The sequence below is a fragment of the Gorilla gorilla genome, chromosome 17 (assembly GCF_029281585.2).
Source record: "Gorilla gorilla gorilla isolate KB3781 chromosome 17, NHGRI_mGorGor1-v2.1_pri, whole genome shotgun sequence".
Taxonomy (NCBI): Eukaryota; Metazoa; Chordata; class Mammalia; order Primates; family Hominidae; genus Gorilla; species Gorilla gorilla.
Window position 1 is genome coordinate 64848822 of NC_073241.2, and position 25568 is coordinate 64874389.

Consider the following 25568-nt stretch of genomic DNA (forward strand, 5'->3'; position numbering starts at 1 on the left):
GCAGTACTGATGACAACAGTGTAGTAACTGTCTGCGCTCAGTAGTGTCGTTGGCAAGCTTCTAGTGAATTCTTTATCCACTCTGGTGGGCCACCTCATAGAGTATACATGTTGTCTTTGCGTTTTAACTTGATCTATGGACCAACAGTTGTTTGTGGGTAACATTTGAGAATCTCTGTTTAAAGTCTAGGAAGTAAAAGGTTTTTTTAAATAAAAAATGTAAAGCCTATGCAAAAGTACAGTTAGCAGAAGATAAAGAACAAGCCATGAAACCACCTCTCCCCTATGTCTTGTCTTATTTTTCTATTTTGACCGATTTCCTTCTGTGTTTGTTAGCATTAGGTTTGCCAGCATTGCAAAGGTCCCTGTATTCCCTCTTCCCCCACAAAAAGGTGCTTTAAACAAGATAGAGGTTTTTTCCTCTCAGGATATGGCAGCTATGTGGTCAGCAAAGACCCAGCTCCTCTTATCTTTCTGTGTTGCAGTCTTTAGCTTATGACTTTCCTTCTCAGGGTTATCTCCTGGTTGCAAAGAAGGTCCTTGCAGCTCCATCCGTTGTGTTTGTTTTTCAGGCAGCAGAATCAAGGAGGGGTGAGGGCAAAATGGCCCTTCTCTCTGTGACGTTGGTCCCTTTAAAAATCTTTCCCATATTCCCACCCAGTGATTTCTGATATTGGCCAACCTAATCTTCAAGGCAGGCCAGAAGATGCAAATTGCCACTTTTAGTAATACAGCAGTTTGATTTGTAAAAAAAGAAGAGGAAACTATTGAATGAACAACTAGCAGTCTGCCATAATTTAGATCTTTTATATAAAATAATTTCTGATATAGTTGAAGCCCTTCCCTTCCTCCCTCCTCAGAAACAACCACTAGTAAGAATTTGGTGTATTATCCTCATGCATATTATTCTCTACAGTGTTTGTGTCCATAAGCAGTCTGTTTTATTTTAATATGCTTTAAAGCTGTATATTAATGGAACATATTGTACATATTCTGTAAATCACTTTTGTCTCATTCATCAGTTTACTGATAATGATGCACATAATTCTAGTTTATTCGTTTTTCCTGCTATATAGTAGTCTATTGTATAGTTCATGTGTACATTTAGGTTGTTACTTTTTTTTTTGCCATTATAAACAATCCTGCAATCATGTCTCTTTATACTCATGTGTAAGAGTTTCTCCAGGGACTGTATCTAGAAGTGAAATTAGTAAGTGATAGGGTAGTGCTTTCTTCAGCTTTATGAGATACTTATTGCCAGATTGCTCTCCAAAGTGGCCGTGCCAAATTACACTTGGAACAACAGTGTGTGAGTGTCCCATTTCCTTATTTCTTACTAGTTGTGTTTTTGCCAGTTTGATGAGGTCAGATTCATTTTCCTGAGTACTACGGAGATTGAGCATATTTTTATGTTGTCTTATATGTTCCATGTTTATGATTCTTTGTCTATGATTTGCCCATTCATATCTTTGGCCATTTTTCAATTGTGTGTGTTATTGTTGTTTGTTTGTTTTATTTATTTATTTTTTAGAGACAAGGTCTCGTTCTATTGCCCAGGCTGGAGTGCAGTAGTGGGATCACAGCTCACTGCAGCCTCAGCTTCCAGGCCCAAGTGATCCCCCCACCTCAGCCTCCCAAGTAGCTGGGACTACAGATGTGTGTCAACACACCTGGCTAATTTTTTTTTTTTTTTGCTTTTTGCTTTTTGTAGAGATGGGGTCTTCCTATGTTGCCCAGGCTGGTCTTGAACTTCTGGGTTCAAGTGATCCTCCTGCCTTGGCCTCCTACAATGCTGGGGTTATAGACATGAATCACCGCAATTGGTCTGTTGTTTGTTTTGGTTTGTAGAAGTTTTTAATACATTCTGATACTAATCTTTTGTTCATTATCTGTATGTATCTGAATATTTCTTCCCGGACTTTCACATATCTTATGATGTCTTTGGTTATATCAAAAATTTTAATTTTTATGTAGTAGAAATTATTCATTCTTTTGTGGTTTGTGCTTTTTGAATATTGCTTAAGAAATTCTTCCTGATCTAATGACATGACAATAGTTGCCTATAGTTTAGAGTGTTAGAGATTTATGCCTTTAAGCCTTTAATTTTTTTTTTGTATGGTATGAGGTAGGAATTTTATTTTTACTTATGAATGAACATTTATTGAATAGCACATCCCTTTCACACAGATTTATAGTGCCATCTCTGTCATATATGAAGTTTGCATATTCATGTGGGTCTGATTCTGGGCTGTCTTCTGTTTCATTGGTCTTTTCATGTGTGTCTGCCTGTGTATGACACCGAATTAGTTACCATATCTTGATATATGGTAGACAGAGTTCTCTGACCTTGTTGTTTAAAATTGTAATGGCTTTCTTAGCTTTGCTCTTCCATGTAATTTTAGGATCTACTTTTAAAGTTCTATTTAAAAACTATATTGAGATTTTGATTGGAACTACAGTAAGTACACAGATTAATATAAAGATAATTTTTTTCTTTACTATAGAAATCCTTCCACACATAAAGATAGTATTCCTTAATTTTTTTGTAGATCTTTCTAAGCAATTTTATTCTTTTTCTTTTTTTAATATTATTATTATTATTTTTCATTAAGAGACAGGGTCTCACTCTGTCACAGAGGCTGGAGTGTAGTGGCATAGTCACACCTCACTGCAGCTTCAACTTCCCAGGCTCAAGCAATTTTCTCACCTCAACCTCCCAAGTAGCTGGGACTATAAGCACATGCCACCATACCTGGCTAACTTTTGTATTTTTTGTAGAGACAGGGTCTCCCTATGTTGCTCAGGCTGGTCTCGAACTCCTGGATTCAAACAATACTCTTGCCTCAGCCTCCAAAGTGTTAAGATTACAGGCATGAGCCAAAGCACCTGGCTTAGCAATTTTCTGGTTGTTATTGGTACAGAAGACTTCGACTGAATTTTGTATGTTCATCTTGTATCCAGCAAGCTTGCTGAAAGTTCTTGTTCTAATTGTCTTTATTTCCTTGGATTTTCTATTATTTTTTGTTCGTTTTCTTCTTTCTGATTCTAAATCTCTTTTTTTTTTCCTCCTTGTTGTACTGTGCTAGATAGGGTCTCTAGTACATTGTTGACAGGAAGAAGTAATAGAAGACATTTATCTTTTTCTTTTTCCCAACTTTAACAGTAAGTGAGTTGTTTTTTTAACTGTAGATTTAGGGCAGATATCTTTTGTCAGGTTAACCAAATTCTTATTTCTAGTTTTCCATGAGTTCTTTGTTTTAAGTGTCATAAAGGAGTGCTGAGTTTTACTATTTTATATAATATATAAGTTGTTTCCTCTTACCCACACCTCCATTCTTTGTTCTAATCTTGTCATCTATCACATCTTCATATTAATAAGTTGTACAACACAGAGTTATAACTTTTGTTTTAATTGGTTATACATCTTTTAAGAAATTAAGAGGGAAGAAATCAGGCTTTTATATTTATTCATATATTTACCGTTTCTGGTGTTCTTCATTCCTTCTGACAGATCTGAGTTTCCATCTGGTGTCATTTCCCTTTTACCTGAAGAACTTCCTTTAGCATTTCTTAATTTGTTTTGACATTTCTTTACTTGAAAATGTCTTTGTTACAGGTAATGAGAAGTCATCCTTTTTTTTTTTCCCTGTACATATATATTTTTTTCCCTGTGGATGCTTTCAATATTTTCTCTTTATCTTTGGTTTTCAACAGTTTTAAACAAGATGTGCTGTGGTTGTGGTTTTCTTTGTATTTATCTGCTTAGGTTTCACTGGACTTAAATTTGCAATTTTGTTCTTCCCCAAATGTGGCCATTTTCAGGGGTTTTTTTCATGTTTTTTTTTTTTGTCCTGTTTCCTCTGTTCTCTCCTTTTGCAACTCTGATTTCACATATGTTAAATTTTATGCTGTACCACAGCTCACTGAGGCTCTGTTCATTAAAGATTTTTCTTTCCTTTTCAGATGGGATAATTTCTTTTGATCTCCCTTTAAATTGACTAACCCTGTATTCTGTTGTCTATAATCTGCTGTAATCCCATCAAGTGAATTTCCCATTTCAGACTTTATATTTTTGTGTTTTACATGATTCTGTGTGGTTCTTTTTTATAGTTTTAATTTGTTTGATAAGAGTTTCCTCTGTTCAGTTATTATTAATTTCTTGAACATATTTATAGTAGGTACGTTATAGTCCTTGCCAACTGATTTCCACGTCTGGGTCATCTTCTGTTCAGTATCCATTGACTGCTTATTTTCTTGACTCAACTTTTCTGTTTATTTTCATGTCTCGTAATTTTTTATTGTATACTGGATATTGTGGATAATACGGTTTTTTGACCCTCAATTCTCTCTTCTCTTAACGACTATTGATTCCTTGCTGGCTAGATTTAAACTCCAAATTCTGCCTCCCTGGCATTGGGCAACATCATTGATATCTCTGTTCAGTTCTTTCAGCTATCTAAATGTTCCTTTTCTTTGGAGCCTTTGGAGTCTGCCCTGTGTTATATGATTCAAGGTTCAACTAAAGATGGTGGTGAAGTTTACATAGATATTTTAGGGTTCTCACTTTTCTAGTATTTCCTGCCTCACTTTCCAGTTGCCTGCTAGTTCCAAATCTCATCCTTTGATGCTTCAAGCCAGTATGATTGTGACTTCCTTCTTGAGTTTCAGTAACTCTGCACAGTGTAGGCTGGTAACTGCTGTTATTTGTGAGTAGATTAGTCTAGAATAAGCTCCTCTACTTTTCTGTGTGTGAGTGTCTCATGCTCTCACTTTCAGCTTTTCTGAATCCTTATGTTTTTGGTGTATGTCTTGTAAATAGCATTTAGCTTTTACTTTTTAAAAAAAATCCAGTTTGACAATTTAGATATATTTAGTCATTTTGTCTTAATTTTAATAACTGATGTATTGGGATTTATTTCTACCATTTTGTGCTGTCTATAGGTGTGGCTTCTCTATTATTTTAAATTCCTTTCTCATTTTATTTTAAAGTGATTGATTTTCTATTTCCTCCTTTTTCAACTTTGATTTTTAACTTACACATTCTGTTTTTATTAAATTAGTTGTTACCTTTTAATTCTCAACATATTTGCTCTTAAAAAAGCTAAAATTAATCTTTCTACCCTATCCCTAAACACAATGACCTTAAAATGCTTTAATTTCAATTGTCTTTCTTCCTTCTCACATGATACGTTTTCTGGCATTTTTATTTATTTACTAAATAATTATTGAACTCTTCTACCTTGTGCCAAGTACTGTTCCAGATGATGTAGTAATAACATTAAGCCACATAAAGTTCCTGTCATTTTGGAGCTTACAAGATAATTAATAAATTAATTAAGATACATTATGATGTAAATTAGTACTTGGTGCTACAGTGGAAAGTAATGCATTAGGAAAAGATAAAGAATAACATTGGGGGTGGGGATGCTGTCTTGTAGATTAGTTTCTGCTCTCTTCAGACATTTCATAACATCTTTAGGGCTCAAGTATGAAAAACATAATTCACATGCTGGGGATGTTTACAATCTAACCAAAGAGTCCCGGGGAAAAGATACATATATGGAAGCCACTGGCACACGGTGGGTGAAGCTGTGCCACTGATGAAATTCCCAGGGAGGATGTGTATAGTGTCAGGGGGCTTGAGAACAGATCCGGAGAAGAGTAGGGAACCAATAAAGAAGACTTCAAAGCATGGTCAGAAAAGTAGGAGAATAAGAAATGACCCTGAGAGCCAAGAGAAGAGGCTTTATTTATAGCCTGCCTATTCTAAAAATAATTTAAGATGGCTAAGATATCAAGTAGAATGAAGCTGAGAAAGAGACTTGTGTTGCTAGGTAGGACATTACAGTTACTTGATTAACAGATGGTTTCACTGAAGTGAAGACTTGCCTTAAGGATAGAGAAAAAGACTTCTTGTGCAGAGGATGGTAAAGGAAGAACAAATAGAATGATAATTGGAGAGGTTGGTGTTGTAGCAAAAACATGTAGAAAATCTTAGAGATTTGGGGGATTCCATGACCAGAAAATAACATGGGCCCCTGGCCTGGAGGAAGTTCCTGCTGGATCCTTTACTTCCCAGAAACTGCTCCCCTGGTAGGTGATGTATTTTCCTGTGTCTGAGTTCATAGTGGGGAGAAAGATGCATATTTTGCTGAAACTCCAACACAGTGTTCTGTTGTAATGATCTGGCATTCATCTTCGTGTGATTAAAAATTAAAGTATGAGAAGAAATTAGTAACTTACCTGGCCTTTGCTTTTCAGACTCTTTAGCATGATAGTTAAGATTTCCTCTGTTCTGAACACACCCCTTTACTCCTATCTCCCAATTAATTCTTCTGTTTGCTATTCCCCAGACATTCCCTGCAATTTCTTGCCTCCCTATTTTAACTCACAGTTTTGTCCACTTGAGATATTGTTTTGCCTTTTCCTAACTCATACCAATTCTCTAGTCATTCTCCCCACCAGTTTCTCTTTTTTGTGCACTATAGCCCATCACAACTCTCGGCATCTTTTGCAAAGACTTAAATTGTGAAATGACATGCAAAATCACTTTGTTGTCTCTCCTTCTATATTGCAAGCTCGTTGAGGATAGGGACTGAACATTTTTCACGTTTGTGTGCATCAGACTGCTTAGTGTAGTGTTTTGCACATATTTGAGAAAGTTTGAGTGAATTAGGGGTATGTGATTCTGTGATAGACCAAGTAACGCCGTGTCTAAGATGAGCAGGTCATATACTAGGTTCTAGTTTGTAGCTCTTACAATTTATATTGAAGTTCTGCTTTTTTGCAGTCTCCTGTAAAAGTAGAGTCCTTAATTTAGATCCTCCACTGATTTGTATCTTCATTTTTTTCTTGACAGGATATATACCTATGTAAATCAATAATAATAGGTTGCAGATTGGTGTATCAGGATGCTTTTCACTGTAGTAGCAGAATACCCAGTTAAATCAGTGAGGGCTTTATCATCTTGCATAACAAGAAGTTCAGACATTGGGAGGTCTGGTCTTAGGGTTGGTCTGGCTCCATGAAATCACGAGGGTCCTGTGTGCTCTCCATGTTTTCAATTTGTTATCCTCAGCATGTCATTGATGGCATGTTGATGATGGCTTCCCCCATGGCCTCAAGATGGTTACATTACTTCTAAGCATACACTACTTCTGTACTCTCCAACAATAGCCAAAGGTTGAAAAGTGTAGTTTCTCCTTCAACATCTCTATGAGGGATATAACTGTTTCTGAATGCTTCCCAGCAGACCTCCCTTTCAGTACCATTAGTCAGGATTTGGTCACTTGTATTAGCTAGAGGAATAGAATGACCATGGTAGGCTTGGACCAATCAGGAATAGGTGGCCTAGCAGAGAATGTTCACTTGAATTCAGTTGGAGGTCAAATGCAATGAAAAATGTCAAGGTGGGATAAGGAACAAACAGTGTCTCCCACAGTGCTGTGTAGGTGTCTTTGGCCTTCCCACCTGGAAAGTTAAGATCCTCACAGTTTCCTAAGAGGGAGAGAGATAATTTTGTATTTCCACTGAGCTTGGCATTGGATCTCAGTAATAGTTTATTAACTCACTAATTCATGTAATAGACATTAACGGAACTCATTTTGTGCCACGTACTGTGCTCAGTATTGGGGAAGAAGCTGAATAAGGCATGATGCTGGCACTCAGGTGGTAGCTGCCTACAGTTAAGTGGAACAGGGTGGCTGACTAAGGGGGGAAAATAGAGTTATTCTAAAATAAACTGATTTTAGGACATTCATTTTTCAACAGGAGATGTGGGACATGTGGATTTGGGATATGAATTCATTTGAAAAACCACTTTGGGGTAAGTTGATAGTTGGGAGTGAATGACTTTAGGGCTCTACTTCTCTTACATTGGGGTTTGATCTTACAGCTAGCTTCTTAGGTTTTAAAAATTATGTTGATTGGGGGGGCCGTTCCAAGATGGCCGAATAGGAACAGCTCCAGTCTACAGCTCCCAGCGTGAGCGACACAGAAGACGGGTGATTTTTGCATTTCCAACTGAGGTACCAGGTTCATCTCACTGGGGATTGTCGGACAGTGGGTGCAGGACAGTGGGTGCAGCACACCGAGCATGAGCTGAAGCAGGGCGAGGCATCACCTCACTCAGGAAGCACAAGCGGTCAGGGAATTCCCTTTCCTAGCCAAGGGAAGGAGGGACAAACAGCACCTGGCACATCGGGTCACTCCCACCCTAATACTGCGCTTTTCTGACGGTCTTAGCAAACGGCACACCAGGAGATTATATCCCGTGCATGGCTCGGAGGGTCCTACGCCCACGGAGCCTCGCTCATTGCTAGCATAGCAGTCTGAGATTGAACTGCAATGTGGCAGCGAGGCTGGGGGAGGGGCACCCGCCATTGCTGAGGCTTGAGTAGGTAAACAAAGTGGCCGGGAAGCTCGAACTGGGTGGAACCCACCGCAGCTCAAGGAGGCCTGCTGCCTCTCTAGTCTCCACCTCTGGGGGCAGGGCATAGCCGAACAAAAGGCAGCAGAAACCTCTGCGGACTTAAATGTCCCTGTCTGACAGCTTGGAAGAGAGTAGTGGTTCTCCCAGCATGGAGTTTGAGATCTGAGAATGGACAGACTGCCTCCTCAAGTGGGTCCCTGACCCCCAAGTAGCCTAACTGGGAGGCACCCTTCAGTAGGGGCAGACTGACACTTCACACGGCCGGGTACCCCTCTGAGCTGAAACTTCCAGAGGAACGATCAGGCAGCAACATTTGCTGTTGACCAGTATTCGCTGTTCTGCAGCCTCCGCTGCTGATACCCAGGCCAACGGGGTCTGGAGTGGACCTCCAGCAAACTCCAAGAGACCTGCAGCTGAGGGTCCTGACTGTTAGAAGGAAAACTAACAAACAGAAAGGACAACCACACCAGAACCCCATCTGTACATCACCATCATCAAAGACCAAAGGTAGATAAAACCACAAAGATGGGGAAAAAACAGAGCAGAAAAACTGAAAATTCTAAAAATCAGAGCACCTCTCCTCCTCCAAGGGAATGCAGCTCCTCACCAGCAACGGAACAAAGCTGGACAGAGAATGACTTTGACGAGTTGAGAGAAGAAGGCTGCAGACGATCAAACTTCTCCGAGCTAAAGGAGGAAGTTCGAACCCAACGCAAAGAAGTTAAAAACCTTGAAAAAAGATTAGACGAATGGCTAACTAGAATAACCAATGCAGAGAAGTCCTTAAAGGACCTGATGGAGCTGAAAACCACAGCACGAGAACTACGTGACGAATGCACAAGCTTCAGTAGCCGATTTGATCAACTGGAAGAAAGGGTATCAGTGATGGAAGATCCAATGAATGAAATGAAGTGAGAAGAGAAGTTTGGAGAAAAAAGAATAAAAAGAAATAAACAAAGCCTCCAAGAAATGTGGGACTATGTGAAAAGACCAAATCTACATCTGATTGGTGTACCTGAAAGTGACGAGGAGAATGGAACCAAGTTGGAAAACACTCTGCAGGATATTATCCAGGAGAACTTCCCCAACCAAGCAAGGCAGGCCAACATTCAGATTCAGGAAATACAGAGAATGCCGCAAAGATACTCCTCGAGAAGAGCAATTCCAAGACATGTAATTGTCAGATTCACCAAAGTCAAAATGAAGGAAAAAATATTAAGGGCAGCCAGAGAGAAAGGTCGGGTTACCCAAAAAGGGAATCCCATCAGACTAACAGCTGATCTCTCAGCAGAAACTCTACAAGCCAGAAGAGAGTGGGGGCCAATATTCAACATTCTTAAAGAGAAGAATTTTCAACCCAGAATTTCATATCCAGCCAAACTAAGCTTCACAGTGAAGGAGAAATAAAATACTTTACAGACAAGCAAATGCTGAGAGATTTTGTCACCACCAGGCCTGCCCTACAAGAGCTCCTAAAGGAAACACTAAACATGGAAAGGAAGAACCGGTACCAGCCACTGCAAAAACATGCCAAATTGTAAAGACCGTCAATGCTAGGAAGAAACTGCGTCAACTAACTAGCAAAATAGCCAGCTGACATCATAATGACAGGATCAAATTCACACATAACAATATTAACCTTAAATGTAAATGGGCTAAATTAAAAGACACAGACTGGCAAATTGGATAAAGATTCAAGACCCATCAGTGTGTTGTATTCAGGAAACCCATCTCACATGCAGAGACACACATAGGCTCAAAATAAAAGGATGGAGGAAGATCTACCAAGCAAATGGAAAACAAAAAAAGGCATGGGTTGCAATCGTAGTCTCTGATAAAACAGACTTTAAACCAACAGAGATCAAAAGAGACAAAGAAAGCCTTTACATAATGGTAAAAGGATCAATTCAAAAAGAAGAGCTAACTATCCTAAATATATATGCACCCAATACAGGAGCACCCAGATTCATAAAGCAAGTCCTGAGTGACCTACAAAGAGACTTAGACTCCCACACAATAATAATGGGAGACTTTAACACCCCACTGTCAACATTAGACAGATCAATGAGACAGAAAGTTAACAAGGATATCCAGGAATTGAACTCAGCTCTGCACCAAGTGGACCTAATAGACATCTACAAAACTCTCCACCCCAAATCAACAGAATATACATTCTTCTCAGCACCACACCGCAGTTACTCCAAAATTGATCACATAGTTGGAAGTAAAGCACTCCTCAGCAAATGTAAAAGAACAGAAATTACAACAAACTGTCTCTCAGACCGCAGTGCAACCAAACTAGAACTCAGGATTAAGAAACTCACTCAAAACAACCCAACTACATGGAAACTGAACAACCTGCTTCTGAATGACTACTGGGTACATAATGAAATGAAGGCAGAAATAAAGATGTTCTTTGAAACCAACAAGAACAAAGACACAACATACCAGAATCTCTGGGACACATTTAAAGCAGTGTGTAGAGGGAAATTTATAGCACTAAATGCCCACAAGAGAAAGCAGGAAAGATCCAAAATTGACACCCTAACATCACAATTAAAAGAACTAGAGAAGCAAGAGCAAACACATTCAGAAGCTAGCAGAAGGCAAGAAATAACTAAGATCAGCAGAACTAAAGGAGATAGAGACACAAAAAACCCTTCAAAAAATCAATGAATCCAGGAGCTGGTTTTTTGAAAAGATCAACAAAATTGATAGACCGCTAGCAAAACTAATAAAGAAGAAAAGAGAGAAGAATCAAATAGACGCAATAAAAAATGATAAAGGGGATATCACCACTGATCCCACAGAAATACAAACTACCATCAGAGAATACTATAAACACCTCTACACAAATACACTAGAAAATCTAGAAGAAATGGATAAATTCCTCGACACATACACTCTCCCAAGACTAAACCAAGAAGAAGTTGAATCTCTGAATAGACCAATAACAGGCTCTGAAATTGAGGCAGTAATTAATAGCTTACCACCCAAAAAAAGTCCAGAACCAGACGGATTCACAGCCACATTCTACCAGAGGTACAAGGAGAAGCTGGTACCATTCCTTATGAAATGATTCCAATCAATAGAAAAAGAGGGAATCCTCCCTAACTCATTTTATGAGGCCAGCATCATCCTGATACCAAAGCCTGGCAGAGACACAACTTTAAAAAAAGAGAATTTTAGACCAATATCCCTGATGAACATTGATGCAAAAATCCTCAATAAAATACTGGCAAACCGAATCCAGCAGCACATCAAAAAGCTTATCCACCATGATCAAGTGGGCTTCATCCCTGGGGTGCAAGGTTGGTTCAACACATGCAAATCAATAAATGTAATCCAGCATATAAACAGAACCAACGACAAAAGCCACATGATTATCTCAATAGATGCAGAAAAGGCCTTTGACAAAATTCAACAGCCCTTCATGCTAAAAACTCTGAATAAATTAGGTATTCATGGGACATATCTCAAAATAATAAGAGCTGTCTATGACAAACCCATAGCCAATATCATACTGAATGGGCAAAAACTGGAAGCATTCCCTTTGAAAACTGGCACAAGACAGGGATGCCCTCTCTCACCACTCCTTTTCAACATAGCGTTGGAAGTTCTGGCCAGGGCAATCAGGCAGGAGAAAGAAATAAAGGGTATTCAGTTAGGAAAAGAGGAAGTCAAATTGTCCCTGTTTGCAGATGACATGATTGTATATCTAGAAAACCCCATCGTCTCAGCCCAAAATCTCCTTAAGCTGATAAGCAACTTCAGCAAAGTCTCAGTATACAAAATCAGTGTGCAAAAATCACAAGCATTCTTATACACCAATAACAGACAAACAGAGAGCCAAATCATGAGTGAACTCCCATTCACAATTGCTTCAAAGAGAATAAAATACCTAGGAATCCAACTTACAAGGGAAGTGAAGGACCTCTTCAAGGAGAACTACAAACCAGTGCTCAATGAAATAAAAGAGGATACAAAGAAATAGAAGAACATTCCATGCTCGTGGATAGGAAGAAGCAATATTGTGAAAATGGCCATACTGCCCAAAATAATTTATAGATTCAATGCCATCCCCATCAAGCTACCAATGACTTTCTTCACAGAATTGGAAAAAACTACTTTAAAGTTCATATGGAACCAAAAAAGAGCCCACATTGTCAAGTCAATCCTAAGCCAAAAGAACAAAGCTGGAGGCATCACACTACCTGACTTCAAACTATACTACAAGGCTACAGTAACCAAAACAGCATGGTACTGGTACCAAAACAGAGATATAGACCAATGGAACAGAACAGAGCCCTCAGAAATAATACCACACATCTACAACTATCTGATCTTTGACAAACCTGACAAAAACAAGAAATGGGGAAAGGATTCCCTATTTAACCAATGGTGCTGGGAAAACTGGCTAGCCATATGTAGAAAGCTGACACTGGTTCCCTTCCTTACACCTTATACAAAAATTAATTCAAGTTGGATTAAAGACTTACATGTTATACCTAAAACCATAAAAACCCTAGAAGAAAACCTAGGCAGTACCATTCAGGACATAGGCATGGGCAAGGACTTCATGTCTAAAACACCAAAAGCAATGGCAACAAAAGCCAGAATTGACAAATGGGATCTAATTAAACTAAAGAGCTTCTGCGCAGCAAAAGATACTACCATCAAAGTGAACAGGCAACCTACAGAATGGGAGAAAATTTTTGCAGTCTACTCATCTGACAAACGGCTAATATCCAGAATCTACAAAGAACTCAAACAAATTTACAAGAAAAAACCCCATCAACAAGTGGGCAAAGGATATGAACAGACACTTCTCAAAAGAAGACATTTATGCAGCCAAAAGACACATGAAAAAATGCTCATCATCACTGGCCATCAGAGAAATGCAAATCAAAACCACAATGAGATACCATCTCACACCAGTTAGAATGGTGATCATTAAAAAGTCAGGAAACAACAGGTGCTGGAGAGGATGTGGAGAAGTAGGAACACTTTTACACTGCTGGTGGGACTGTAAGCTGGTTCAACCATTGTGGAAGACAGTGTGGCAATTCCTCAGGGATCTAGAACTAGAAATACCATTTGACCCAGCCATCCCATTACTTGTTATATACCCAAAGGATTATCAATCATGCTACTATAAAGACACATGCACACATATGTTTATTGTGGCACTATTCACGATAGCAAAGACCTGGATCCAACCCAAATGTCCAACAATGATAGACTGGATTAAGAAAATGTGGCACATATACACCATGGAATACTATGCAACCATAAAAAAGGATGAGTTCATGTCTTTTGTAGGGACATGGATGAAGCTGGAAACCATCATTCTCAGCCAACTATCACAAGGACAAAAAACCAAACACCCCATGTTCTCATAGGTGGGAACTGAACAATGAGGACACTTGGACACAGGAAGGGGGACATCACGCACTGGGGTCTGTTGTGGGATGGGGGAGGGGGGAGGGATAGCAATTAGGAGATACACCTAATGTAAGTGATGAGTTAATAGGTGCAGCACACCAACATGGCATGTGTATACATATGTAACAAACCTGCACATTGTGCACATGTACCCTAGAACCTAGAAGTATTATAATAAAAAAAATTATGTTGATTGGACTTTATGCCTCATATACAAGCAAGAGAATGGCTTGTACTAAAATCCCAGTTTAGTAATTTGAGAAACGTAACAATAAAGCATAGTCCCAATACTAATTAATTAGTACACTCACTTCTGATTAGGGAGGTCAATCTGAAGGCTAAATAAGGATCAGTTTCAAAAATTGAAAGATACTTGTTATATAGGATTTAACCTGCTTGCACTTAACCCAGTAATCCTGTCATGTGATCTAGAAATCATTCCCAGAGCCATTGCTGAAGATACAGGATGAAAGTTTGTCTGTGAGCTTTGCTTTGCAGTGTTCCAAATGACCATTTGAGTTCTTGTTGTGTAAGTATACTTGAGAAAGGCTCTCCATTGTTTATTTAATCTGAGAAGGTGCCTCTAGAAATAATACCATTTAAAATTTACCAAGTGTTTACTGTCATGTATGAGTGTGTTGTTCATTTTCTCATTTAGTTTAGTGCAATGGGGCTATAAGGAAGATATATTTTTCTCATTTAAAGGAACAAAGAGGCTCAGGTTTTTGCAAATACAGTAACATTGCTAGGGGTCACATAACTCATAAGTGTTGCAACTGAAATTTGAACTCATTTGAATTTCAGCATTTGGCTTAATAGACACTTATTTCTGTCTTAATGTGCTGATTGTGTGGGGGTTCCCAAGACCCACCCGTAGGTTCAGTGATTGGCTAGAAGGACTCACATGATCCAGCATACAGTTGTACTAACAGCTGGGATTTATTACACCACAGGAAAAAGGTGCACGGGGTGAAGTTCAGAGGCAAACAGACACAAGCTTCCAAGAGTCCTCTCCCTATGGAGTCACACAGGGTGTACATAATTCCTCCAGCAATGAATCGTGACAACATGTGTGAAATGTTGTCTACTAGGGAACCTCATTAGAGAGTCAGTGCCCGAGATTTTTATTGAGTCTGGTCATGTAGGCATCTCCTGCCTAACACATACCAAAATTCCAGATTCCCAGAAGGAAAGCAGATGTTTATACAAACAATACAATGTTGTTTGTAAAGTTTAGGCACAGTGAATCACGCTTATCATTTAGGAAAAGTTTTATATCAATGTAGGGAACTGTTCACCATTTAAGTTTCCATATGCCAGCCAAGGGCCAATCTCGACAACCAAGTCCTTCTAAGGATAGCAATCTTAGGCCTGTTAACTTTTTTCCTGTACACTGATTTATTCATTTGAAGCAGTTGTGATTATTATCATTCAGCTTTTGACAAGTAATGAGAAAAGTAGATATTATGGCAAACTAAATTATTTAATGGAATCTGTTTTGTAGAAGGTGGAGAGGTCCCAGTTGCCGCTGATTTTCTGGAAGGATGCACACAACATAAAGCTGTACTCATGGCTCAGGTTTATTACAGCAAAGGATACAATGCAGGAAGAAGGTAAATGGTAGAGTGGGTAGGCATAGGCTTCCAGGTCCTATCTCAGTGAGAATCACAGGGACATGCTTTTCTCTCCAGCAGTGAGTGATAGAGACACATGCAAGATGTCTCTAGCCAGAGAAGCACACAAGTGTTAGAGTCCAGAGTTCTTACAGGGAGCTAGTCACATAAGCACATTCCTACCATATGACCAGCTCTGGTAACTGAAACTGGGGACCCCACACCAGACACCAGGTACACATAATAAATCTTAATGATTACTTTAAAACAATGCTGACAGCCTGGTACATCCTGACTCACTGCCTGGAGCATACACAAAAAGATCATTAACAAGTGACTGTTAACAATCCAGGAACATAGTTCTCAGAGTTTGGCTAGGGTCATTGCCGTGACTCCAGGAATACCCTAGAGATTAGCACAACCTAAGTAAAACGGACCTTCTGTGTTAACTCGATTCATACAGTTGAAATACTGTTGGATTTGTTGAATGCAATATTTAATGCTAGATAATAGTCTTTAGAGTATGATATTCTAAACGTAGAAACAATAATTGATGGTAAAATAGCTGACCAATTTTGTTTCTCTGAAAAGTTTGTAGATTTTTTTTTAAATTAGGGATTTATAGATTCTTTTCTTTAAGGGTGACTTTTGGATTTCCTATTTTTGTCCACAGCTATTTGTATTATATAATGATATGTGTTATGTTAAAGAATAATACAAAAATATTAACTTAAAGACAGTTATTTCAAAATTAACCTTCACTTTGTGAAGGTCTTCCTTGTGATTGGCTTTATAACACAATGGGATCCTTTTTTACAGAATTTGCAGAATTGTGGAAATATCAGTTTTGCAGAAAGCACATCAGCCATAGTTTTTTTAAAAAAGAATTTCTGATTCCAGGATATGGAATCAATCTTTGCCGCTTTATTTATTGCTAGTTGAAACCTGCTTTATGTTATACAGAAACAACAAAGTGGATGGTGACAGTCCCATGCTTAAAAATGGGACATTCTGAGTTAACATAGTTAAATAGATTCCCATATTTTTCCTTATTGCAGAACTTTACAGACCCTTTAGTAGGATAATATGCAATGTGAATCTACCAGGACAAATAGAGTATAGACTGTTTCCTCGACTTACTTGACTCTGGAATCTCTTTAGTGAAGACTGTCTCAGTTATTGGTCCTGCAATAACAGTGTTCTTTAGAACAAAATGGACCAGAGGGAAAGACTGTCTTAAGGACAGGGAAAGGCCATTAGAGGGTTTTAGGTCAAAGAGAGACAGAAACAAAACAACTGTAGAAAAAACTTACTTTAAACAAACAAAACCTTGTATCATATGCTGCTTTCTCATAAAACCTGTTCAGAAACTTCCCTATCTTGATGTTTCTTTGCCTGTCAGGTTTCCTTAATTGATATTTCTCTTTGGAATGTGAATGGCATGTCTCTTAGACTGGTGTTTAACAGTGTGATTAGATGTGGGTCATTACCTTCATGCTTGTACCACCTATAGTACCTGACACAGTATCAAGAACATCGTTGGACAAAATAAATATCCAGAGAGCATGAAATGAGTTGTGACTCAAAAATACAGGCATGTCCATGTTATTGTACTTTGTTTTATTATACTTCACAGATACTACTTTGTTTTTTTTTTTTTTCAACAAATGGAAAGTTTGTGGCAACCCTACACTGAAAAAGTTCATAGGCACCATTTTTCCAACAGCATCTGCTCACTTTGTGTCTTTATGTCACATTTTGGTAATTCTTAGAGTATTTCAGAGGTTTTCATTATTATATCTGTTGTGGTGATTTTTGATTAGTGATCTTTGTTGTTATTATTGTAATCATTTTGAGGTACCACAAACTTGTGCCCATACAAGACGGCAAGTTTAATCAATAAATGTCTTTTTTGACTGCTCCACCGACCAGCCGTTTCCCTGTCTGTCTCCCTCTCCTCGGGTATCCCTGTTCCCCAAGATACAACACATACACCACCACACTCTGCTAAGCAACAGTATTGAAAGGATGCAAATTAATAACCCTACAGTGGCCTCTAAGCATTCAAGTGAAAGGAAGAGTGATGTGTCTCTCACTTAAATCAAAAGCTAGAAAAGATAAGCGCTTAGTGAGGAAGGCATGTTGAAAGCAGAGATGGGCCAAAAGCTGGGCTTCTTGCGCCATATAATTTGAAAAGTTCTGAATGGCAAGGAGGAGTTCTTGAAAGAAGCTACTCCAGTGAACACACAAATGATAAGAAAGCAGAACAGCTTTATTGCTGATAAGACAGTTTTAGTAGTCTGCATAGATCAAACCAACCACAACGTTTCCTTAAGTCCAGCCTAATCAAGAGCAAGGCCCTAACTCGTCAATGCTGTGAAGGCTGAGAGAGGTGAGGAAGCTGCAGAAGAAAAGTTTGAAGCTAGCAGAGATTGGTTCAGGAGGTTTAAGGAAACAAGCCATCTCCACAACGTAAAAACAAGTGCTGTTGTAGAAGCTGCAGCAAGTTATCCAGAAGATCTAGCTAAGACCGTTGATGAAGGTGGCTACACTAAAAAACAGATTTTCAATGCAGACAAAACAGCCTTCTATTGAAAGAAGATGCCATATAAGACTTTCATAGGTAGAGAAAAGTCAGTGCCTGACTTTAAAGCGTCAAAGAACAGACTGACTTTGTTAGTAGGTGATAGTGCAACTAATAACTTTAAGTTGAAGCCAATGTTCAGTTACCATTCTGAAAATTCTAGGACCCTTAAGAATTACAGTAAATCTATTCTGCCTCTGCTCTATACATGGAACAACAAAGGCTGGATGACAGCATATCTGTTTACAACATGGTTTATTGAATAATTTAATTCCACTGTTGGGACTTGCTGCTTAATAAAAAAGATTCCTTTCAAAATATTACTTTTCATTGAGAATGCACGTAGTTACCCAAGAGCTGTGATGGAGGTGTGTGATGAGATTAATGTTTTCAGGCCTGCAAATGCAACATTTATTCTGCAGCCCATGAATCAAAGAGTAATTTTGACTGTCAAGTCTTATTTAAGAAATACATTTCAGAAGCCATAGTTGCTGGGTCTGACCCACAGACCCCGACCAAGCGATGGATGAATGGATGCACTCAGACACAGGTATCCAATGAGAGTGGGCTAGGAGACTCGGCTGCTCATGGACCCCAAGGAGGGTGTTGTAAAGAGTTGTAGCAGCTGTGGCCCTGACAAGCTGGTGCTACAGGCATTTATTTATACAGATTTAATGACAAAGGCCTTGAGTCAACACACTTGTGGGTAATTAACATGGTGCTTCCCCCCTTCCCCACCCCCCCCACACACACAGCCCCAGCAGTCCTGCACTCAGATGATTAAAGGCCAGGTTCTACTAAGTGTAAACTAAGTTATCTAGATCAGTTTCTTTACATCTCCTTGTTATCTAACCTAAGCGTTCAGGCACAGGGTGAGAGAATCTGGCTGCCTTCAGCCAAATCCTTTTCTGAAGCTTTTGTAAAATCTCCCGGCCTTCCAAGAAGGTTTGCATCTTTCTACAATTTTTCCCACCACAGTGACCAATCTCCTACACATAGCTCCCATAGACAGTGATTCCTTTGGTGGATCTGAGCAAAGTAACAGAAAAGAGTTTCACCATTCTAGATGCCATTAAGAACATTTCTGATTCATGGGAGGAGGTCAAAACATTGACAGGAGTTTGGAAGAAGTTGAGTTCAACTGCAGATGTGGTAGCAATAGCAAGAGAACTAGAATTAGAAGTGGAGCCTGAAGATATGGCTGAATTGCTGCAATCTTAAGATAAAACTTGAATGGATGAGTAGTTACTTCTTACGGATGGGGAAAGAAAATAGTTTCTTGAGACAGACTCTACTCCTTGTGAGGATGCTATGAACACAGTTGAAATGACAACAAAAGATTTAGAATAATCCATAAACCTAGTTAATAAAGCAGTGGCAAGGGGTTTGAGAGGATTGACTTCAATTTCGAAAAAAGTTCTACTCTGGGTAAGATGCCATCAAACAGCTTTGCATGCTGTAGAGAAATCTTTCATGAAAAGAAGAGTTGATGTGGCAAACTTCATTTTTGTCTTATTTTAAGAAATTGCGACAGCCACTCCAGCAGCCACCACCCTGAACAATCAGCAGCCATCAACACTGAGGCAAGACCCTCCACCAGCAAAAAAATTACGATTCACTGAAGGCAAAGATGATTGGTAGTATTTTTTAGCAGTAAAATTTTTAAATTAAGGTGTATACATTACTTTTAAAGACAATGCTGTTGCGTACACACTGCTGTATAGTATCAACATAACTTTTATTTGTACTGGGAATCCAAAATATTTATGACTCATTTTATTGAATATTTGCTTTATTTTGGTAGTCAGGAACCAAACCTGCAGTATCTCTGAGGTATGCCTGTAGCGAAACTTCATTTTTTTAAGGAACAACAATATAGTAGACATAAAAGTTAGGTGCTATGCATTTATTTTAGTAATGATATCATTTTGAGAAACATTTTTGGAATTTTATTTTAGACTTCTCTTGAGTTTGGCTTTTTTTCCCATCAACATTAACTTATTTTTTGTGATCTTTATGCTTGTTTGATTTGTAGAATTGTTCCACCATAAATATTTAAATACTTTTAACTACTAGATTTCTTTTTTTCTTTTTTGTCAGATGAAGTCTCGCTTTTGTCCCCCAGGGTGGAGTGCAGTGGCGCGATCTCAGCTCACTGCAACCTCCACTTCCCGGGTTCAAGCAATTCTCCTGCCTCAGCCTCCCGAGTAGCTGGGATTACAGGTGCCTGCCACCACAGCCGGCTAATTTTTGTATTTTAAGTAGAGACAGGGTTTCACCATGTTGGCCAGGCTGGTCTCAAAACTCCTGACCTCAGGTGATCCCCCCACCTCGGCCTCCCAAAGTGCTAGGATTACAGCTGTGAGCCACCATGTCCAGCCTTAACTACTAGATTTCTTTTGCAGTATTTGGAATATTATTTTAAGTAATTAAATGATCAATCATAGCTACTACATTCTTTTTTTGCCTTATTAAAACCTACCCTTTAAGATCAGGAATAAAACAAGGATGCCTGTTGTTACCTTCCTTTTTCAATATGTTATTAATACTAGAAATCTTCGCAAGGTAGCTGAATTTAAAATCAACAAATAAAAATACAGGTGCATTTTTGTAAATCAGCAATAAAATGATACCATTTCAGGTAGGAAAAAATACAAAGTATCTAACAAGTATTTTCTAACAAAATTGTGTTAAACCTTTAAAAGAAAATTATAAAATTTTATTGGAAGATGTTAAGAAAGGTCTAAATAAATGGAGAGAGAATATTTTTATAGATTTAAAGATACTTTTGGAAAGATAGCAGATCTCTCCAGTTATTTATAGATTTATTTCAATCTAGTCAGAATCATGACAACTTTTCTTTTTGGGTTAAAAAGTTGATTCTAAAATTTTTGAGGAAGACTTAACAGGTCAGGAGTAGCCAAGACACTCCTCTAAAGAAGTTGTGATAGGTGAGAAGACTTGTTTTACCATATATGAAGAATTAGTATAAAGCTGTAAAAGTTAAGACAACAGTATGGTATAGGGAGAGATAGATCAATAGAAGAGAATATGGAAACCCAGAAACTTGGCTTGTGACAAAGTTGGTATTGCACTCCTTTAGAGAGAGCTTTCCATAAATAGTTCTTGGACAGCTGGTTATCCACATAGGAGGGAATGACATTGAATCCCTGCTTAAATGGGAAAAGCAAACCTTTAACATTTTTAGATATTAAAACATTATAATGATTTCTAGATAGAGAAGATTTTCTTAAAACATAGAAAATATGAACCGTAAAAGATGCTACTTTTTTTGTTTTAGAGATGGGGGGTCTTGCTGTGTTGCCTAAGTTGGTCTTGAACTTCTGGCCTCAAGCAATCCTCCCACCTTGGCTTCCGAAAGTATTGGGACTATAGGCATTAGCCACCATACCCAGACAAAGATACTTCTTTTTTATTAAGAACATTGGGAAAAGGGCTTGGGATGGTGGCTCATACCTGTAATCCCAGCACTTTGGGAGGCTGAGGTAGGAGGATTGCCTGAGCCCAGGAGTATGAGACCAGCCTGGCCAATATGGTGAAACCCTCTCTTTGCAAAAAAAATACAAAAATTAGGTGGGCATTATGGCATGTGCCTGTAGTCCTAGCTCGGGAGGCTGAAGTGGGAAGGATTCATTGAGCCCAGGAGGCTGAGGCTTCAGTGAGCCATGATTGTGCCACTGCATTCCAACCTGGGCAACAGAGGGAGACCCTGTCTCCAAAACCCTGGGAAAAGATACTGCAGTACATTTAACTCACACAAGGCTACATTAGGATCTTCACAGACTTAACAAGAAAAACACAAAACAACACATCTAGTAGAGCAGAACTTCAGTAGGCATATTAGAGAAGAGGAAATGGAATGATCAGTAATGCCAGAGATGGTGGGGAAATGCAAATTAAAACTATATTAAGATACCAATTACATCAGATTGTCAAAAATAAAAATGTCTGACAGTAATAAGTGTTGTCAGCGATATAACACATCCACCACATGCAGTGATATAACAGTTCACATCTGGTGGGTGGTTTCAGCCACCTGGGAAAACAAATTGGTGATATCTGATCATATTGAAAATATGCATACTGTGTCACATAACAACCATACGTATGTACTTTAGATCAGGGGTCGGTGTGATGACTCATGAGTTAAGAATGGTTTTTAACATTTTTAAGTGGTTGAAAAAAATAATATTTTGTAATTTATAATGTGAAAATTATATGAAATTCAAATTTTGGTGTCCAAAAATAAGCTTGGAATATTGTCACATTCATTTATGTACCTCTTACAGATGCTTTCATGGTACAACACTAGAGTTAAGTTGTTGCAACAGACATTGCACGACTCAGAAAGCCTAAAATCTTTATCATCTGGCCCTTTGCAGAAAATATTTACTGACCTCTTCTCTAAATAAATACTCTTGCACATGTGTACTAGTAAACATGTTCAGGAATGGTCATAGCAGTATTGCTTGTAGTAACGGAAACCTAGAAAGAACCCAAATGTCCGTTAAGAGTAGAGAAATAGCTCTCCCTCTCCCTCTCCCTCTCCCTCTCCCTCTCCCTCTCCCTCTCCCTCTCCCTCTCCCTCTCCCTCTCCCTCTCCCTCTCCCTCTCCCTCTCCCTCTCCCTCTCCCTCTCCCTCTCCCTCTCCCTCTCCCTCTCCCTCTCCCTCTCCCTCTCCCTCTCCCTCTCCCTCTCCCTCTCCCTCTCCCTCTCCCTCTCCCTCTCCCTCTCCCTCTCCCTCTCCCTCTCCCTCTCCCTCTCCCTCTCCCTCTCCCTCTCCCTCTCCCTCTCCCTCTCCCTCTCCCTCTCCCTCTCCCTCTCCCTCTCCCTCTCCCTCTCCCTCTCCCTCTCCCTCTCCCTCTCCCTCTCCCTCTCCCTCTCCCTCTCCCTCTCCCTCTCCCTCTCCCTCTCCCTCTCCCTCTCCCTCTCCCTCTCCCTCTCCCTCTCCCTCTCCCTCTCCCTCTCCCTCTCCCTCTCCCTCTCCCTCTCCCTCTCCCTCTCCCTCTCCCTCTCCCTCTCCCTCTCCCTCTCCCTCTCCCTCTCCCTCTCCCTCTCCCTCTCCCTCTCCCTCTCCCTCTCCCTCTCCCTCTCCCTCTCCCTCTCCCTCTCCCTCTCCCTCTCCCTCTCCCTCTCCCTCTCCCTCTCCCTCTCCCTCTCCCTCTCCCTCTCCCTCTCCCTCTCCCTCTCCCTCTCCCTCTCCCTCTCCCTCTCCCTCTCCCTCTCCCTCTCCCTCTCCCTCTCCCTCTCCCTCTCCCTCTCCCTCTCCCTCTCCCTCTCCCTCTCCCTCTCCCTCTCCCTCTCCCTCTCCCTCTCCCTCTCCCTCTCCCTCTCCCTCTCCCTCTCCCTCTCCCTCTCCCTCTCCCTCTCCCTCTCCCTCTCCCTCTCCCTCTCCCTCTCCCTCTCCCTCTCCCTCTCCCTCTCCCTCTCCCTCTCCCTCTCCCTCTCCCTCTCCCTCTCCCTCTCCCTCTCCCTCTCCCTCTCCCTCTCCCTCTCCCTCTCCCTCTCCCTCTCCCTCTCCCTCTCCCCTCTTTCCACGGTCTCCCTCTGATGCCGAGCCGAAGCTGGACGGTACTGCTGCCATCTCAACTCACTGCAACCTCCCTGCCTGATTCTCCTGCCTCAGCCTGCCGAGTGCCTGCGATTGCAGGCGCGCACCGCCCCGCCTGACTGGTTTTCGTATTTTTTTGGTGGAGACGGGGTTTCGCTGTGTTGGCCGGGCTGGTCTCCAGCTCCTAACCGCGAGTGATCTGCCAGCCTCGGCCTCCGGAGGTGCCGGGATTGCAGACAGAGTCTGGTTAACTCAGTGCTCAATGGTGCCCAGGCTGGAGTGCAGTGGCGTGATCTTGGCCCGCTACAACCACCTCCCAGCCGCCTGCCTTGGCCTCCCAAAGTGCCGAGATTGCAGCCTCTGCCCGGCTGCCGCCCCGTCTGGGAAGTGAGGAGCGTCTCCGCCTGGCCGCCCATCGTCCGGGATGTGAGGAGCCCCTCTGCCTGGCTGCCCAGTCTGGAAAGTGAGGAGCGTCTCTGCCCGGCCGCCATTCCATCTAGGAAACAAGGAGCGCCTCTTCCCAGCCGCCATCACATCTGGGAAGTGAGGAGCGTCTCTGCCCGGCCGCCCATCGTCTGAGATGTGGGGAGCACCTCTGCCCTGCCGCCCAGTCCGGGATGTGAGGAGCGTCTCTGCCCGGCCGCCCCGTCTGAGAAGTGAGGAGACCCTCTGCCTGGCAACCGCCCCGTCTGAGAAGTGAGGAGCCCCTCCGCCCGGCAGCCGCCCCGCCCGAGAAGTGAGGAGCCCCTCCGCCCAGCAGCCACCCCGTCTGGGAAGTGAGGAGCGTCTCCGCCCGGCAGCCACCTCGTCCGGGAGGGAGGTGGGGGGGTCAGCCCCCCACCCGGCCAGCCACCCCGTCCGGGAGGGAGGTGGAGGGATCAGCCCCCCGCCCGGCCAGCCACCCTGTCCGGGAGGTGAGGGGCGCCTCTGCCCGGCCACCCCTACTGGGAAGTGAGGAGCCCCTCTGCCCGGCCAGCCGCTCCGTCCGGGAGGGAGGTGGGGGGGTCAGCCCCCCGCCCGGCCAGCCAACCCGTCCAGGAGGGAGGTGGGGGGGGGTCAGTCCCCCGCCCGGCCAGCCGCCCCGTCCAGGAGGGAGGTGGGGGGGCCAGCCCCCTGCCCGGCGAGCCGCCCCGTCCGGAAGGGAGGTGGGGGGGTTAGCCCACCGCCCAGCCTGCCGCCCTGTCCAGGAGGGAGGTGGGGGTTCGGCCCCCCGCCTGGCCGGCCACCCGGTCCGAGAGGTGAGGGGCGCCTCTGCCCGGCCGCCCCTACTGGGAAGTGAGGAGCCCCTCTGCCCGGCCAGCTGCTCTGTCCGGGAGGGAGGTGGGGGGGTCAGCCCCCCGCCCGGCCAGCCACCCCGTCCGGAAGGGAGGTGGGGGGGTCAACCCCCCGCCTGGCCAGCCGCCCCGTCCGGGAGGTGAGGGGCACCTCTGCCCGGCCGCCCCTACTGGGAAGTGAGGAGCCCCCCCCAGCCCGGCCAGCCGCCCCGTCCGGGAGGGAGGTGGGGGGGTCAGCCCCCCGCCAAGCAAGCCGCCCCGTCCGGGAGGTGAGGGGCGCCTCTGCCCGGCCGCCCCTACTGGGAAGTGAGGAGCCCCTCTGCCCGGCCAGCCGCTCCGTCCGGGAGGGAGGTGGGGGGGTCAGCCCCCCGCCCGGCCAGCCAACCCGTCCAGGAGGGAGGTGGGGGGGGTCAGTCCCCCGCCCGGCCAGCCGCCCCGTCCGGGAGGGAGGTGGGGGGGCCAGCCCCCCGCCCGGCGAGCCGCCCCGTCCGGAAGGGAGGTGGGGGGGTTAGCCCACCGCCCAGCCTGCCGCCCTGTCCGGGAGGGAGGTGGGGGTTCGGCCCCCCGCCTGGCCGGCCACCCGGTCCGAGAGGTGAGGGGCGCCTCTGCCCGGCCGCCCCTACTGGGAAGTGAGGAGCCCCTCTGCCCGG

At 42.3% G+C, this 25568-nt stretch overlaps 1 protein-coding gene across 6 annotated transcripts in view; it reads left to right on the plus strand.

Annotated features, from left to right (window-relative positions):
* GALNT1 (polypeptide N-acetylgalactosaminyltransferase 1) overlaps positions 1-25568 on the plus strand; it is a 130046-nt gene that overhangs the window by 38170 nt on the left and 66308 nt on the right. Inside the window, exon 2 of one of the 6 annotated variants that reach the window (XM_055368307.2) lies at positions 7770-7824. The exons of the other annotated variants lie outside the window; for them this stretch is intronic. The gene's annotated coding sequence lies outside the window, so the exon portion shown is untranslated. The remainder of the gene's footprint in view (positions 1-7769; positions 7825-25568) is intronic. 6 annotated transcript variants of the gene reach the window in all.